Source organism: Trachemys scripta, chromosome 4 (genome assembly GCF_013100865.1).
Source record: "Trachemys scripta elegans isolate TJP31775 chromosome 4, CAS_Tse_1.0, whole genome shotgun sequence".
NCBI lineage: Eukaryota > Metazoa > Chordata > Testudines > Emydidae > Trachemys > Trachemys scripta.
Window position 1 is genome coordinate 89,839,781 of NC_048301.1, and position 6,000 is coordinate 89,845,780.

Here is a 6,000-nt window from a genome sequence, read left to right on the forward strand (position 1 = left end):
ATAACTCTTCTGAATAGAGATGCTCTCCTGAATTTCAGCCATAATATCTAATATATTGTCCAATTATAGATATGGGACATCTTAACATAAAACTTTCTATGGCTTACTTGCATTCCAGATTTATTAAAATGACAGAAGATTTTGATTTATAATCTTGATTATTCATCCTGAATAGAATCCTTAGAATAGAAACTAAGTATATATATATTTTTCTTAGTAATTTGTATTTTGTAGCTGCCAGGGTCAGTAAGAAATTTCCTTGCTTTCCATGAATTTCTGCAAGTCCTTACAGGTTGTGAATCCTCATTGTCTTCCTCTTCTTCTTTGTAACGTAATGCAGATTTCCTAAAATCCCCCTTGTATATTTCAGAATATCACAACATCTTCCAAACAGAATATCGTTTATCTGTGGTTTCCAGCACACAGACTCTACATTTCAAAAGGAGCCGTTAGAAAGAATTAGCGGAATGAACAGAATGGGAATCAGGCCCTCCTGTGGGTTTAACTGGGACTGCTGGTTAAAACCAAGACCACTGAGATTAAAATGTACCCATGGACTACTTGCAAATGAAATGACAGAAAAATAAAAGCAATTTCAGCTGGTAAATTTCAAAGAACAACATAAGAGGATCATGTATACTTGTTACACAAACTTACATAACCATCATATTTGATATTTTCTCAAAGCTCCATGACAAAGATAGAAATGTGGCAATGCAGAGCAAATGTTCTATGGCTACAGAAGAGCTGGGAGACACCAGACCCTGCATAGAAACAGCTGAAGCCCTTGCACAGTTTCGCTCCAAAAAATACTGCGTATTTGCAGACATGCTCTGTTTATTCCCATTTTGGTTTTCCAAAACTGAGAAATGTCTTAATTCCTGAATGCAGTTTTTTTCATATTTGGCTATCACTTGTAAGTCAGAGCAACTGGAAATAACAGAAAATGCACTCAGGAAATCGGTTTGGTTTTGGTTTTGTAAGAACCAACCAAGAATAGAGTGAGCTTGTTCCATTATGTTTGCAAACCACTGTAGGAGAAGGGGATGCTGCAAAAATGTGTAGGGCCCCAGTTAATAAGTACACAAAAGCTGAACCTTTAAGAACTTACTTGTCTATTTCTAAGAAAAATTAAGAATGAGAAGTGATCTTAGTTCAGTACCATACATACTCTCTGGAATCGATTCTCCACTCAAGGTATATATGTCACTGCCATGGAGAAGGGTTTATATTGTGCATACAGTATATATAGCATATGAAAAAATTCAGTTGGTATAATATATTCAGGGTCAGATCCGCCATTGCCTTGCACCTTTTATAGTCATTAACATCAGTGTCAAGTGGTTGTAAAATGACACCAACTCATAATAGTGGGGTTTCATACCCACTTGACACTGATGTTAATGACTACAGAAGGTGCACGGCAACCAAGAAGCAGGCCCACCAAATTTTAGCAAACAGCATATGTATTTAAGCTTGTATTGTGCATATATAGAGACTTTGGATAGAAAATGTACACAATTTACTAAATAACATACTGTAGATGTTAGTGTGATGGATGTGGAGCGGCTCTGTATTAATTTGTGAATACTGTATGTTAACCTGGTTATTAGGATGTCTACTGTATTAAGATATTGGTTTAGGAGAGGGACAAGGTGGATGAGGGAATATCTTTTATTGGACCATCTTCTGTTAGTGAAAGAAACAAGCTTTTGAACTACATAGAGTTCTTCAGGTCTAGGAAAGAAAACCAGTGTGTCACATTGGGAAAAGATTGTTAAGCATAAGAGGTACCACCTTGTAACGGACCATTCAAAAAGAAGTGGCCCATTAACACCTCTGTAGTCACAGAACAAAGGAAGGTTAGTGGGTTACAGATTGTTGTAAAGAGACATAAAACCTGTACCTCTATTGAGTCCATGATCTTCAGTGTCTAGCAAAGTTATGAATTTAAGTTCCTAAGCTCATGTTTGTGAAAGGTTCCTTTGAGGATGAAGACTGAGAGGTCAATATGGAGTGATCATTTTGTAAAAAGTGTTTGCCCACAGGTGACATGGTGTTTTTGTCTTTTATCACTTTTCTGTGTGAGCATAGTGATTGTCTATGTGAGCACAGTAATTTTATCCTGTAACGAGGCAGTGTGGTCCCCCGCTGCCCCAGAGAGGGCGAGCCACTCCAGACACCAGAGTGAGTGGGGCCAGGGAGCTCCAAGCCCGCCTCCCAGAGGATCAGGCGCAGAAAAGGAAGTAGAAAAGCAGGGGGCCAGAGCTCCCTCGGGGGGCAGCCGCTGGAGAGGCCAGATGCCTCCGGCCTAGCTCCCAGCTGGGAGACCCTGGCAACCGGACGTGGACCTGAAGACTGGCCCGCCCGACCAACACCTGACGCTGACCAGAGCCCGTAGGAGCTGCCAAGCCTGCCCCTCGCCAGTTACCGGGAGGAGCTGTCAAGCCTGCCCCTCGCCAGTTACCCAGAGGGGCTGCCAAGCCTGCACCTTGACAGTTACCCGGAGGAGTTGTCAAACTTTCCCCTCGCCAGTTACCTGGAGGAGCTGTCAAGCCTGCCCCTCGCCAGTTACCCAGAGGAACTGCCAAGCCTACCCCTCACCAATTACCCTGAGGACCCATGGTGTTTGACCCCCCCGAGGATACCGTCCTGACCCAGGTACCTCTAGAGGGGGAGTTAGAAAGTAGCCCGGGGGCAGCCGACCCTAGTCTGGCACCGTCAGTGCCAATGTCAGTGTATTGCAGCCAGGATCCCCACTGACTCAGCAGCAGGCCTTCTGCCACTGCTAGGGCCCTGGGTTGGGACCCAGTGGAGTGGGAGGGCCTGCGTCCCCACTGCCACCCATCTTGTGGGTGGCAGTCTCCCCCTCTCCCAGGCCCTTTGGAGCCAAGAGCCTGGGCTTGTTGTTAACCTGTTTGAGCTCAGCCCCTGCCTGAGGGCTTAAGCCACTGACTCCTTGCTGCCCCGCCCTGACCCAGGGCTTGAACCTGTTACTTATAAACTGCTGCTCAGCCCCTGCCTAAGGGCCTGAGCCTTAGACTCATTGCCGCCCCGGCCTGACCCAGGGCCTGGGCTTGGTAATTGTAGAACTGTTGCTCAGCCCTGTCTGAGCCATCGCCCACCACCTGAATAACTGTTTTATGGCATCTCCTCCGTCACCCCTGTGAGAGACTCCTGCGACCAGACTGATGCCACGCCAGGAACGGTGAGAACATAACAAGGCGGTGTGGTCTCCCGCCGCACTGGCAGAGGGATGAGCCCAGCTAAGCCCTTCTACATATCCACATAGTTGTTGTTGGGGCATTTAGTGCATTAGATGAGGTACACCACATGTTGTGATAGGCATGTGAAAGAGCCCTGGATCTTAAAAGTTGTGGGGCTTATTGATCACTGTAGCAGTGGAGATATGTCTGCAGGTTGTGCATCTATTGTTCTGGCACAGTCTAGTGCCACATTGAGTTGGTGTGTGGGGAGCTTGCTTCTGACTCAGGAAGGTTGGGAGACTGTTTGAAAGGCAAAAGAGGGGATTTGGGAAAGATTTTTTTCAGGATGTGGTCCCCATCAAATATGGGTTGTAACTGTTTGACGATATCCTGTATAGGTTTCAATGTGGGGTGGTAGGTGACAACTAGGATGGTACGGTCAGTGGGGGCTTTTTTCTGTACTGCAGCAGGTTCTCTTGGGGTATTTGGATGGCCCATTCCATGATGTGATCTACTTCTCTGGTGGAGTGTCCTTGTTTGGTGAAGGTGGCTTTAAGTGTGTTAACGTATGTATTTTGGACTTTCCATATTTTGTGGTATCTGAGTGCCTGTCTGTAGGCAACAGATTTCTTGGTGTGTAGGGTGGTTACTGGATCTGTGAAGGTAAGTGTGGTGATCCATGGAGTTCTTGTATATAGTTGTCTGCTCCATAGTTGAAGCTGATCATGGTGTCAAGGAAGTTGATGCTGATGTGCGAGTGTTCTACAGAGAGTTTGATAAATGGGTAGTGGTTGTTGAAGTTGTGGCAGAAATCTATGAGGGAGTTTAGTTCATTTGTCCAGAGAATGAAAATATCATTGATGTATGTCAGCTATATCATTGGTTTTATGGTGCATTTTTCCAGAAATCCTTCCTAGAGTTTAATAGCAGTTTGTAAGGAAAAATTTACAGGAACAAGAAGGGGAAAGAGGTGCAGCTAGTCCTGTAATTGTGTCAGTTAGGCAGTACACTAAGGCATGTATATTATAGTAATAACACTTTTTAAGTAAAAAGAAGAACAGGAGTACTTGTGGCACCTTAGAGACTAACAAATTTATTAGAGCATAAGCTTTCGTGGACTACAGCCCACTTCTTCGGATGCATCCGAAGAAGTGGGCTGTAGTCCACGAAAGCTTATGCTCTAATAAATTTGTTAGTCTCTAAGGTGCCACAAGTACTCCTGTTCTTCTTTTTACTTAAAAAGTGTTATTACTATAATATACATGCCTTAGTGTACTGCCTAACTGACACAATTACAGGACTAGCTGCACCTCTTTCCCCTTCTTGTTCCTGTAAATTTTTCCTTACAAACTGCTATTAAACTCTAGGAAGGATTTCTGGAAAAATGCACCATAAAACCAATGATATAGCTGACATACATCAATGATATTTTCATTCTCTGGACAAATGAACTAAACTCCCTCATAGATTTCTGCCACAACTTCAACAACCACTACCCATTTATCAAACTCTCTGTAGAACACTCGCACATCAGCATCAACTTCCTTGACACCATGATCAGCTTCAACTATGGAGCAGACAACTATATACAAGAACTCCATGGATCACCACACTTACCTTCACAGATCCAGTAACCACCCTACACACCAAGAAATCTGTTGCCTACAGACAGGCACTCAGATACCACAAAATATGGAAAGTCCAAAATACATACGTTAACACACTTAAAGCCACCTTCACCAAACAAGGACACTCCACCAGAGAAGTAGATCACATCATGGAATGGGCCATCCAAATACCCCAAGAGAACCTGCTGCAGTACAGAAAAAAGCCCCCACTGACCGTACCATCCTAGTTGTCACCTACCACCCCACATTGAAACCTATACAGGATATCGTCAAACAGTTACAACCCATATTTGATGGGGACCACATCCTGAAAAAAATCTTTCCCAAATCCCCTCTTTTGCCTTTCAAACAGTCTCCCAACCTTCCTGAGTCAGAAGCAAGCTCCCCACACACCAACTCAATGTGGCACTAGACTGTGCCAGAACAATAGATGCACAACCTGCAGACATATCTCCACTGCTACAGTGATCAATAAGCCCCACAACTTTTAAGATCCAGGGCTCTTTCACATGCCTATCACAACATGTGGTGTACCTCATCTAATGCACTAAATGCCCCAACAACAACTATGTGGATATGTAGAAGGGCTTAGCTGGGCTCATCCCTCTGCCAGTGCGGCGGGAGACCACACCGCCTTGTTATGTTCTCACCGTTCCTGGCGTGGCATCAGTCTGGTCGCAGGAGTCTCTCACAGGGGTGACGGAGGAGATGCCATAAAACAGTTATTCAGGTGGTGGGCGATGGCTCAGACAGGGCTGAGCAACAGTTCTACAATTACCAAGCCCAGGCCCTGGGTCAGGCCGGGGCGGCAATGAGTCTAAGGCTCAGGCCCTTAGGCAGGGGCTGAGCAGCAGTTTATAAGTAACAGGTTCAAGCCCTGGGTCAGGGCGGGGCAGCAAGGAGTCAGTGGCTTAAGCCCTCAGGCAGGGGCTGAGCTCAAACAGGTTAACAACAAGCCCAGGCTCTTGGCTCCAAAGGGCCTGGGAGAGGGGGAGACTGCCACCCACAAGATGGGTGGCAGTGGGGACGCAGGCCCTCCCACTCCACTGGGTCCCAACCCAGGGCCCTAGCAGTGGCAGAAGGCCTGCTGCTGAGTCAGTGGGGATCCTGGCTGCAATACACTGACATTGGCACTGACGGTGCCAGACTAGGGTCGGCTGCCCCCG

At 45.8% G+C, this 6,000-nt stretch overlaps 1 protein-coding gene across 1 annotated transcript in view; it reads right to left on the reverse strand.

Annotated features, from left to right (window-relative positions):
• DCDC1 (doublecortin domain containing 1) overlaps positions 1-6,000 on the reverse strand; it is a 420,863-nt gene that overhangs the window by 77,381 nt on the left and 337,482 nt on the right. The window lies entirely within an intron of this gene.